Consider the following 13244-nt stretch of genomic DNA (forward strand, 5'->3'; position numbering starts at 1 on the left):
ATTCTACAAAACCTTTACTGAGGAGCTAATACCAATACTCCTCAAAATCTTCCGCGAAATAGAAACAGAGGGAGAAATCCCAAACTCATTCTACGAAGCCAGTATCGTACTCATTCCCAAACCAGGCAAAGACCCAACAAAAAAAGAGAACTACAGACCAATATCACTAATGAACACAGACACAAAGCTCCTTAATAAAATATTAGCTAACAGGATCCAGAAACCGATCAAGAAAATCATACATCATGACCAAGTAGGCTTCATCCCACAGTCACAAGGATGGTTCAACATCCGTAAATCAATCAACGTAATTCACCACATAAACAGATCTAAAATTAAGAATTACATTGTTATCTCAGTAGATGCCCAAAAAGCCTTTGACAAAATACAACATCCATACCTATTAAAAGCTTTGGAGAGAACAGGAATAGATGGAACATTCCTCAAAACAATAAAAGCCATATACAACAGACCATCTGCTAATATCATATTAAATGGAGAGAAACTTAAATCATTCCCCCTAAACTCAGGAACAAGACAAGGATGCCCACTCTCCCCACTTGTTTTCAACATAGTGCTGGAATCCCTAGCCATAGCAATAAGGCAAGAGGAGGACATCAAAGGGATCCACATCGGCAAGGAAGAAATCAAGTTATCCCTGTTTGCAGACGACATGATCTTATATCTGAAGGACCCAAAAAACTCAGTACCCAAACTCCTACACCTAATAAACCAATTTGGCAAAGTAGCAGGATACAAAATCAATCCACAAAAGTCAGCAGCTTTTCTGTACACCAGCAATATACAAACAGAAAAGGAAATTATGGAAACAATTCCATTTACAGTAGCCAAAAAAAGAATAAAGTACCTAGGGATCAACTTAACCAAGGATGTGATGGACCTATTTAATGAAAATTATAAAAATGTAATAAGGGAAATCAAAGAAGACACAAGGAGATGGAAAGACCTCCCATGCTCATGGGTAGGCAGAATCAATATAGTGAAAATGGCCATATTGCCCAAATCGTTATACAAATTTAATGCAATCCCTATCAAAATCCCAGTTACATTCTTCACTGAAATAGAGAAACCAATCCATAAATTCATATGGAACAGCAAAAAACCTAGAATAGCCAAAGCAAATCTAGGCAAAAAAAGCAGTGCAGGAGGTATCACAATACCAGACTTCAAGCTCTACTACAAGGCCATCATAACAAAAACAGCATGGTATTGGTATAAAAACAGATCGGAAGACCAATGGATTAGAATTGAAGACCCAGAAATAAAACCGCACTCTTACAGCCAACTGATATTCGACAAAGGAGCTAAAGACATACAATGGAATAAATATAGCCTCTTCAACTACTGGTGCTGGGAGAACTGGGCAGCCATATGCAGAAAACTCAAAGTAGACCCAAGCCTATCACCATGCACCAAGATCAACTCAAAATGGATCAAGGACCTCAATATCAGACCTGAATCCTTGAAACTACTGAAGGACAGAGTAGGAAAGACGCTAGAACTTATAGGGACAGGAAGGAACTTCCTGAATATAGTCCCAGGGGCACAACAAATAGGGGAAAGACTCGACAAATGAGACTACTACAAATTAAAAAGTTTCTGCACAGCTAAGGACATAGCCACCAAAATAGAAAGACAGCCAACGATATGGGAAAAGATATTTACCAGCACAGCAACAGACAAAGGCCTGATATCGGTCATCTACAGAGAACTCAAAAAACTAAGCCCCTCCAAGCCCAATAAATGGGCAAAGGAGCTAAAGAGAGACTTCACAAGAGAAGATATAAAAATGGCAAAGAAACACATGAGGAAATGCTCAACATCCTTGGTGGTAAAGAAAATGCAAATAAAAACAACCCTGAGATACCACCTCACCCCAGTTAGAATGGCCTATACTCTGAACTCAGGAAACAACAAATGCTAGAGGGGCTGTGGGGAAAGAGGAACCCTTCTCCATTGTTGGTGGGAGTGCAAATTAGTACAACCACTTTGGAGAACAGTATGGAGGTTTCTCAAAAAGCTCAATATAGACCTACCCTATGACCCGGCCTTACCACTCCTAGGCATCTATCCTGAACAGCAAACCCCAAGATATCAAAAAGACATTTGTATTTCCATGTTTATCGTGGCACAATTCACAATAGCCAAAATATGGAAACAACCCAGATGCCCCTCCACAGACGAATGGATCCAAAAAATATGGTACTTATACACAATGGACTACTACATAGCGATTAGGAATGGTGAAATATTGTTATTCACAGGGAAATGGTCAGAACTCGAACAAATAATGTTGAGCGAGACAAGCCTAGAACACAGAAAACAAAGGGGCATGATCTCCCTGATATATGACTGTTAACAAAGGGAGACAGAGAGACAGTAGAGACCAAGTCTGTGAATACTGTATATGTTCTTGATACATTGTATATTGTATATATGTCTACCTGACCTAGAGAAGGTATAGAAAAACAGGACGTAAGATATCACAAGAAATGTACACACTGCCCTACTATGTAACTGTACCCTTTTTGCACAACACCTTGTAAAAAAATTTGTGTTCAATTAATAAACAAATAAAAAAAATAATGCAGGGATTGTTGGCTGGAGGAGCATAATGAGTACATTGACAGTCATTCGAACAGTTCAAACCTTAGCCTTCCTCCCCCACCAAAAAAAAATAATAATAATACTCAAATGCCTGAAAGTAGAATACTTTTCTTTAATTTGAAAGTTGGAGTCACCTGTCAAGACTTATTTGTGTGTACAAGTTGTTCAGGCTTGTCATTCATTCTGCAGTGTTCATGCTTGGTTCATAGGATTGGAACTAGAAATTTGTTCTCTTGGAGAGTCCTCAAGCAGCACAAATCTAAGTTCATTATTTCTCTATGACTACAACTTCCCATTGGCTAAATTCATTGGAAATGACTGAAATTGGCAAATTACTCTCAGCAAAGTTTTTGGGGTAATTATGTAGGTAGATGGAGAAAATGATTTAAAGAAATACAGGGCAAAAGCACAGATCCATCAACATTTGGCAAAAGAAGTATATATGTATGCCTTCTGTGCAAGAAGCCTACATTCTGCCCTGGAAAAAGACAAAAGGGCAATGAAGAAACCTCAGATGGTGAGACAAGAGTCTTAGGTTCTAATATCAGTTCTAGCACTCACTAGCAGTATGATATGAGGTATATTCTTCATAAACCTTCTGAATATATACATGTAAAAAATGGGAAAAGTAATAGCCTACCATCTTCACAGATTTTGAAAGGTCTTTTTAGATATATAAAAGCTTAATATATGGAGCAAGAATTAATTTACCTAATAATTACCCAAAAAACTAAATATATCTGTGAACATGGAACTTACATTTTTCCATATTTAGAAAGCAAAATGTCTAAATGTAGGCAAAAAATTTTACTTTCACTTCAAAATTCAGGGCATGATTTTATTGATTCATTGATTTTTATTTTTTGCCAGTCCTGGTGCTTGAATTCAGAACCTAGGTGCTATATCTGAATCTCTTTTTGCTCAAGGCTAGCACTCTACCACTTGAGCCACAGTGCCACTTCAGCTTTTCCTAAGTAGTTCACTGCAGAAAAGTCTCCCAGACATTCTTGCCTGGACTGTCTTTGAACTGCAATCCTCAGATCTCAGCCTCCTGGCTAGCTAGGTTTACAGGCATGAGCCACTGCACCCAGCATTTTTTTTTTATTTTTTATTTTTTATTTTTGCCAGTCCTGGGGCTTTGACTCGGCCTGAGCACTGTCCCTGGCTTCTTTTTGCTCAAGGCTAGCACTCTACCACTTGAGCCACAGCGCCACTTCTGGCTTTTCTGTTTATGTGGTGCTAAGGAATCGAACTCAGGGCTTCATGCATGCAAGGCAAGCACTCTACCATTAAGCCATATCCCCAGCCTGCTTTTTTATTTTTTAATTATAACGTTTACATAAGTATTTATATCACTTATAAGTAACACTGACAATGTAGTCAGACCTTATCGTGTTTTATTGATCTGATCATAAAAGCATATCACTAAAGGTAGACCATAGACATCCGTGATTCTGGAGACTCTGCTCTATGGGGGAAAAAATCATACAATGCATTCAGAAAAAGGGTAATTCTAAGTGATCTTCTATAAAATGCTAAATTTCTACAGAAAAATCTTAAAGCATACATGCTTACAGGACTCTTGGTGACAAGAAAAGTGATAGTAACTGTGCCTTAGCACTGAAATTCATGTATCCATGGAAACCTGGGAAGTTCAGTAAGCGCACTCACACAGGCCAAAGTGTTTCTCAGAGGGTTGAGCTGGTGATCAGTAGATTACTACACTGTGAAAAGCTGACAATATTGCTGGGACCTACTCCACACAGGTGTGGAACAGGAGGCTCTTCTCTGCTAAATGCAATTATGGAAGGATTCAGAGATTTCACACATTACTAAAAAAAAACATGTTTATTTGTGTGTATTGATATCTTGAAATACAGGGCCCTCTACTCAGATTTTTTAATCAGGGAATGCTTGACAAAACATCAGGCTGTCCTTTCCCCCACACATCTTTGGTTACGTTCAAAACCCCTTCAGGTTTTCCATGTGTACAGATGTACACATTTCTTGGCTGGTGGGGGAAAACACCACAAGTTTTATCAAAGTGATTATTCCTGTGCATTTAAATGTGTGCCTTTCAGTGTTTCCTAATGTGTGATTTCTTTAAAAATGAAGAGCATAAAAATAACAAGGGTGGGGGGAATGCAGGTAGAGTTTTCTACAGATATCTAAAGTGTTTATATAAGCAAGGTTCAAGAATCTCATAAAATAAAGAAATAATGGCATTTGTGAAGGTATAATCCATCCCCTCTCCTGTTTTGTGACAGGGTCACAGTCCAGAGGACTGGATTACAGATGTGTGCTACCACGCTCCACATAGTCTGATTCTTAAATCAGAGATATTATCTTATTTGGTCCTTACATTAATCTTGATGAGTATTGTACCTTTCCCCCTGCTCTTCCTGCCCTGTTTCTGCTTCCTGGCTACCATGAGGTGAGTGGCCCTGCTCCATCATGTCTTTCGGCCAGGCTGTGCCCTCTCACCACGGAAGCCAGGGAGCCAGCCAATGACAGGCTGAAATCCATGAACCATAAGCCAAAACAAATCTAACTCCTCTCTGGTATTTATCACAGCCCTAATAAAAATAACACACAACTTTAACTTCACCTGTTCAGAGTCTTATTTTCATATGTTTATGAACATAGTTAAAATTATGTATGAGATTATTGCTAATCTCATACAAGTGAAACAGTCTAGAGATCTCAAAAGAGATCTACATTTGTTTTGCTGCTTGGTAAAACACTTGATTGCCACACTTTCTGCTGTAGTAAGGAGATTATGCCACCAATTGTTTTTATCTAGACTGCTTTAAATTTTCCATCTCTTTGAGTTCCAGGTTTCTCCTTTACTCCCATGAAATTCTCCATGGCACAATATCACTCAGCAAATCCATCTCTTTGCTATGTGAAAGGCACTGAGGCAGAGCACCCACCTTATGAAGCCCAGTGAGCCCTGCCCACATGGCCACACTTACACAAGCTCCCAATCTGTAGGTAAAGCATTCTGGAGTGCCAGACAAGACCCTCAGAAGGGAGAACAGTTCTGTGTGAACTGAGCTGTCACTTCCCAGTGTAATGGGATATCAGTTCAGACTGTTTCATATTCTTATCGTCATCTGTACTCTTTTCCTCTTCAATAAGCTCCATATTCATTAGTGGACTGAATGGCTTTTATCAAATATTTTTTGCTTTCTCGGCTTTGATTTTATTTTCAAGCTTCTTTATAGTGCTTATATTTGTTGTTGTTTTGTTTTTGCTATAGATCATGACTACCTGACACTACCTGACTCCTGTTAAAATGAAACTCCTTATATATGGGGACTTTATTTTATTTTTCATGTATGAATCCCAGACACTCATGCAATATCTGGGACATAACAAGCAACTTGTAAACAGTAGTTAAATGAATGATTCTGTAATGGAATGACATCAAGTCTTCCTCTGTTTTTGTGCCATTCCTTGGCTGTTGAGGTTCCCACCATCATATCTTTAAACCACCATTTTTAGAAATAGAGATTTCCCCTTATGCTCTCTTGCCAGGGAGAAAAATACCTCTCTTAAAATTATCTAGCTGATTTTCCTTTATACTTTATTGACTTCAACTTTATCAAAGACTGCCCCTGTTTCCATGAGAGGCAAGGAAATTTTTTTCCTACTTTTAGAGAGAGAGAGACATTCAAGAAAGAAAAATAAGACCAAGGAAACCACATGTGGAAGCTAGAATTGATTAATATATAAGTAAATACCTTGGGTGGTATGCAAACATACATAAATGTATTGTTGGAATTCAGTAGATTTAGGGTATAACTGAAACAGTATAATTCCTTATAAAAGAAAAATCATAGTTAAACAAAATAAACACCAGGAAACAGGCACTTGAAGGGAGTATGATGGGGCTAAGGGGAGGGGAAAGATAAATGAAGAGAAGAAGGGCAAGAATGCACCCCAAAATTCATTATATATCTTACAAAACTTAAGAAAGGTGAGGAAAGGGGTGTGTTTGGAGGAAAATGAGTGACATTGATCAACATATACTATACTCATAAACTGCTTTGTTGAATTGCAAATCCTCTGTACAACTACTTAAAGATAATAATATTTTTAAATATATAAATAAAAAGAAGGCAGAAAAAAGAATAGAGAGCAGAAAACGACATGTAACAAAGTGTCATGATGAATAGTTCCTGAATAGATTGATTACATGGCTGATAGAGATTTGGTAAAACACAAGGGATCCAGGCACGCACTCAGTAAAGAGCTTTCATCCTAGAATTCTCATAGCTTTTCTACTTTTCACATCTCAAAAACATAACCATTTATATGATTTCACTTTCCAGTTTAATAACTTTTACTAAATGAAAACAGTCTCAAGTAATTATGCGGAAATATTGCTTAAGCATGTCTACAACTAGGGAAAATCGATAGAAAATTATAGCAAGAGAAAAATACTCAGTAAGGCAGAAGAAGAAAAGCCACCAAAGCCTGGGTTTCTCAGAATGGGACAAAGAAGAAACACCGAGGTCTAATAGAGAGAGGCACAGGTGTGCTGGGGATAAGGGCAGGATTGGGGGTAGGAGAAGCAAGGGTAAGAGCCAGAGACCATCCTTCCTGACTCTATCTCAAAGACGAGGTTTGCAAAAGAGCAAAGACCAGGTTTTCAGGTAGCATTGATAAAGAAAACACTGTAAATGTTACATAGCAACTCATTTTTCCTTTAAAACAAAGCTCTGGCCCCTGCTGTAATCCAAGTTCTAGAAGAGTCTAGAAAACATAGTAGGCTTTAGAGAGCCTCAATAAACTGCCAACTTTTTGTCTTCCATGAACTATGACTAAATTAGTATGTCAACCAATGTGAAGATCTGTACCTCAGGCTTGTCAAGTGGGATGTCAGGCTAGAAAATAACCTTCTTAGGACCACAGAGGAAGAAGAATGACCCCTCCTTATCTTTGAATCTCAAGATTCTGTGTCATTTACTTCCAGTTCTCTCGCATAAAAGGAAACAATGGCTCATAATTTCAGTCTTAAAATGAGAAGGTATGGACATTTGGAATTCAAAACACAGATCCCTGCCAGTTGCCATATAAGCCCTGGATTATGTGAGCACACTCTCTAAAACTCTACTCTTCTCGTCTATTGCTATTAAGAGCAAAAGGAGAACTTTTTTTGTTTAGGATATGTGAGGCAGCAATTCAATAGTTGAATGACATTTGAATGCTCAATCCCTCCAATATATTTTCCATTTTTTTTTAAAAAAGCACAATGAGAAACAGGTGAATTCGAGCTAATTAAGATTCCTAATCACTGAAAAATTTTGATTTAATGTGGCATCTGGGATGAGGACATAAGCCTGTTGCCCTCTCCTTCACATCAAGTATGTCTTAATATCAGACTGACAGGCTGGCCAATCTATTAGAAAAAATGACTTTTGGTTCTTTCTGTAAATTATTGAAAAAGAGAAGAAAAGATAGGGCATAAATGTGAACACATTGCTCTTGAGACAATTTGATTCTCAACTGAATTCTTGAACTTGTCCCAGATGGCCTCTTGACCAGGCTAAACTCTTGCAAGTCAGAAAAATCGATTGACGGACGTATGGGTATGGCAGGTGACTTACCCTCTCTGTTCTTCAGTCTGCTCATCTCCTGTGAAGACCTGCCTCTTTAGATGACTATGAAGATTAGACAGAAATCACAGACAGTAAGCAGTTAGAATCATGCCTAGGATTAGCTATTATTATTGCTACATAGGGGAAACAAATATTTTTGAAGTAAAATAGAGCTGCATATCCCATTTGTAAGAAATTATAGCATAATACTTATTTCAGAGGTTCTTAAATACATTGCCATTTGTGTGATAGATGACAAATGCCAAGTTCTTTCTGCTTCAGACTACTTTATGCATAAAACTTCACTGAACTAGCTGGAAAACTTCACCGTGAACAAATCATTTACGTGAGTGAATGAAACCACATTTTGAACCCCAGTCACCTTTTTCTTCTGCCCCAACTAACTGATGGCATTTTTGAAGCCACGGAGCTGGTTGAACAGGTGTCTTCCAGATTACCAGGAACAGATTCCCTTCTTTGTTTTTAAGCAGAAAACTAATTGTTAATCTTCTCTGGGCTGCCTGAATCTCCATTTCCTCATGCTAAACTCTGAATACTGGCTCTCTGTGGCTTGCAGCTATAAGCAATGTTGAGTCCTTGGGCTAGTGATTCTCAAACCAGTCTTTTTCAGATAACACAATCATCTTACAGTTGACTGACTAGGGGTTTGTAGAATGTATTGTTCAAGGATGTGCACTGGCCACATTGGCCTAGGATGGGCCCCATGGCAAAATCATGGCTCTATGGTGTGGAAGCTAAACAGAAGTAAGTCACCCTCTGTGGCAGATGCACAGATAGGCCTGATGGATGTTACCACAGGTGCCCAGCACTCTTTAGAATCATGGTTAATGACCGCAATAGTTAAGGATCTCTTTTTTGGTGGGATCATGGCCTCCTATACGACCCAGGATGACTAAGATAACTTCATATCAGGGTACAGATACATTTGTATCTCCACAATGCCTGTCTGAAACTAATTCGTGAAAGAACAGAACAAATTTAAGAGAAAGGTAATGAACTAAATAAATGAGCACAGCTGTCAGCAAAGTGTACTTTTTTGGTTGCTCACTTTTTTTCCTGCACACCCTGTACCACCTGTCCCAGGCTAATTCCCAGAGGGCCATAAGAAGCTTCTAAATTTGATCTGATCATATCCCTTCCCTGATTAAACCATTTTCTACCACTTGTGATGTAAACTATCCATTCCATGGCCCAAGCATCAGATGGCACATTGCCTCTCAGGTGTCAACATCTACTTCTACCTCCCTCTCTGATACCCTCTCCCAAGCTCTGGGCCATATGTTCAAGCAACATTCAACTACTTAAAATTCCTGACCATGACAGATGGCACCTTGCCCCCACATCCCTCATGCCACCATGCCACCTGTTTCACGAGCTAAAAAGCTCCCTTTATTTCAAAGCCCACTTCAAACCACTCCAACAATGAAGCAGCATTTCCCTCTTTTTCCTCTTTTTTGCATGTCTTCGGTGACTTTCTATAATAATACTGATCTTATGAGTTTTTCATCATCCTCTGGCGTGTGAACTCCTCAGTATCAAGATGGAATACTGTTCCCATTTTTGTAGGAGTGAAGCCCTGACTCGGGACTGCAGATTTAAGTTGGTTCACCACACAATAGAGGAATAAAAAGTTGAACAAGTTCACCTTCTTTCTACTTCTGATCTTCCTTTACTCTTGTTCCCACCAGGGAGTCCTCTTGCTAAGCTCTCTGCTCTGCTCCCTTGTCACTGCTAGACCTGGGAGGCGAGCTAGAGTGAGGGGCAGGCTCACTGGCTCCTCCAGGGGAAACAAAGGATGATCTATGGAGGTCCATACACAAAATTATAAGGTGATTTAAAAAAAAACCGGCTGCCCTTACTCACCTGCTGTCATCCGTCCTGTTCCAGAATCTGCTCACAAACCTGGTTTTCTGACAACTCAGAAGCTGTGCGGCGCAGCCACCCTGCTGGTTTGCTTTCTGGCAGAGCTGAAGAGGCACTGGCTTGTTGTCACACGGCTTGAATTCTCTTCTTGGCTCTGCAGCTTGAAATCTACATAACTTCGTGAAGAAGACTCTGCTTCCTCATGTGCAGCATAAGGTACAAAGTGCTTCTTCCTGCCTTGCTGAACTTACTAGATTTGCATGGTATAAAGAATTTCAAATCACTTGACAAAATAAAAAATTTATCCAAAGGTAGCAACAACTCAAATGTTCATCAATTAAAAAGTAGATTAAACAAAAGTGGTTTTATTTATACAATGTAATATTATTTAAGCATAAAAAAGAATCAAATCCTTATGCTGGCTATAATGTAGAAACCTTGAAAATGTTATGCAAGAAGTACAAGAAGTTTGTTGCAATGACCACAAAATATATAAATTCAGTTCACATGACAATCTATATATAACTATTCATTTATTTATTGAGAGAAAGTAGGTTAATGGCCAGGAGGTAGTTAAGATAGAGGCATTGTTGAATGATGGCAAAGGAGTATGGGGTTCATTTTTGAGAAACAACATGTTCTAAAATTGTCCACGATGATACTTTCATAGCATTGGAAGACTTTAAACTATATGTTTTAAATGAATTAAGTGTATAGCAAAATTTTTATTTAAATAAGACTTTTAAAAAATTAGTAATTTTCTAACATTGTGGGTTTCTTCAAAATTGATAGATATTCTGAAAATAATCAACAATCATGTATCTATGTGTAACATAACATTGGCATATAGACATAATTGTGTGAGATTGTTCCTACCACAAATGTTATTTAAATTCCTGAGTGGCATTCACCTCTTACCCATTACATCTCTCCCTTTAAACTTGTATGCAAGAGTCTCAGAGCTAAATGAATGTTATGTTGAAATGTGGAAAGTCCCTCAACCAGTGCTTAGCAAGTGCCATGAGTCATCTTAACCAAGCAATAAGTCACAGTATACCCTTGCTGTCACCACCAACACCAGCCAGGTTGCTCATGTTTTTTCTGTCCCCCTCTTTTGCCTGCTTTCCTATACTATAACCAAAATATATTTGTGGTTGTCCCATGACGTCTGCATCCATGTGCTTGTTCATGTGTAAGTATGCTTGTATTTGTGTTTATGTGTGTGTTTGTGTGTACAATGAAAGCCTTCAGAGTCTTAAAGGAAGCTGTTAATGTACAGTAAAATAATCTGATTGAGTAATACCACTATTGACTAACAACTTCACTAAGAAACCCAAATGTTTCTCATACCTTAAAGCTGCCAGAGGTAAGAGTCATGATGGCCAACTTTCTGCTCCTTTATTCCTATACAATCATGTCAGCGAGTTACTCTTTGGGTTAGGAGGGTAAAAATAGAAAAGGTACTTTCCTTCCTACTAGATATTTAGAATATGCCATTTTAGAATATAGCACCCATGAGATTATTCATGGTCTACTTAAAATATCAAAAGATTAAAAAAAAAAAACTAACCAACTAAATAGACAAACAAAAACACTAGCTAGGGAAAGCCCTGGATTTCTCAGGAGAAAAGGGAAAGGTTGATACTTTTCATACTCTCTCGCCTGACAATATGCCCTTCTTCCCTTCATATCCCGGTTTCTTCAGGACAAACAAACCAGAGAAACGTTAGCTGAGAGACTCTGAGTTTGGTTACACAGGATTTTGCTGAGCCTGCCTAACACTATAACCCTAACTCAAACCTCTGATAATCACTTTCTATTTTTGTAACTCAGCTAAGTATTATCTAATTTCACCTTGAATTAGTCATTAAAAAAAAAAACTTTAAAATGTTGATACAAAATATGTAATATTTTGAGTGCTTTTGAACAGTAGAAGTTAAAATTGTGCTTCTAAATATTAAGAATGGAAGATATTACAAAAATACAAAGGAAATCAACCAGCCATACCTCATTTCAATTACTAAATCATCTCATCTACAAGGAAGTAGAAGGGAAAGTACTACATTGTTAAGGCAGTGGAGGCTGTTTTACAATTGCAAATGGTGTGCTAAAGAGTAGTAAAGTTCATTGTAATTGTTGTCACTAGTTGCAACTGAAGAATAAAGCAAAGAAATGCCTCACATTCAACTAGAAATTTTTACATTTAAATTTTTTTCAGCATGTGTTCATAGCTTTTTCTCTCAACCGTAAATGATAGAGACATTACAGTATTAAACATTATTTAGATTGTGTGTGTATGTGCATGTGCTATACTAGGACTTGAACTCAGGGCCCTATGCTCTCACTCAATTTTTGTGTTCATGGCTGGCATTCTACCAATTCAGCCATGCCTCAGTCCAGAATTTTGTTGGTCAATTGTAGATAAGAGTCTCACAGACCTATCTGCCCTATCTGGCTTTGTGCTAAGATCCTTTAGGTCTCAGTTTCTTGAGTAGTTAGGATTCTGGGTGTGAGCCACCATAGCCTGGCTGTTGGTTTAGGTTTCTTACTGACACATATAAAGCACCCGGGTACTGTCTTGTTATAATTAGGCTGCAGATTTGTTGTCTTTTCTTAAAGATCCAGTAAGGGTCCTAAACTATGGCTTTATCTCTGAAACACAGAATTAAAATGCTGCACAATCCCTCTGGATTGCTTCTAAAATCGTTAATATTTCCAAATAGTTTTCTTGGAAGGTGGAAGAAAACAGTGTAATTTCTTTATCCTAAATCTGACCTCTACCACTTGTATATTCTAGGGAAATTGTAGAATCTATCTTAGGGGAAAATTTGTTCTTTCATTTATGAAAACATAATAATGATCCTTTGATTACAAAAAAGGGAAGGCTCCAGGCTTCTCTTGAGGAAAGTTGGCAGTGAATTGTGCTGCATAAAGAAATAAAAGGCAGCCAAGATTTCCCTGCAGTAGTGGTGAGGGGATGAGGTCTTCTCTTGTAGGGCATGGCTAAAATACCTAGGAACAAAGATGACCAATAGTCATATCCCAGAAAAAAAACAAACATTTTGGTCCTGTATTCATTGGAAAGTGATTATACAGAAGAATATTTGTTGTTCTTTGGAGATTGGG

General features: G+C 38.1%; 1 protein-coding gene across 2 annotated transcripts in view; it reads right to left on the minus strand.

Annotated features, from left to right (window-relative positions):
• Nucleotides 1-10210, minus strand: part of Plaat1 (phospholipase A and acyltransferase 1) — a 28975-nt gene extending 18765 nt beyond the window's left edge. Inside the window, exons 1-2 of one of the 2 annotated variants that reach the window (XM_048345998.1) lie at nucleotides 10119-10210; nucleotides 8244-8297 (exon numbers count right to left, since the gene is read on the minus strand). The gene's annotated coding sequence lies outside the window, so the exon portion shown is untranslated. The remainder of the gene's footprint in view (nucleotides 1-8243; nucleotides 8298-10118) is intronic. The other variant, XM_048345999.1, reaches the window with a different exon arrangement.
• Nucleotides 10211-13244: the final 3034 nt, after the last annotated feature.

This window comes from Perognathus longimembris, chromosome 5 (genome assembly GCF_023159225.1).
Source record: "Perognathus longimembris pacificus isolate PPM17 chromosome 5, ASM2315922v1, whole genome shotgun sequence".
NCBI lineage: Eukaryota > Metazoa > Chordata > Mammalia > Rodentia > Heteromyidae > Perognathus > Perognathus longimembris.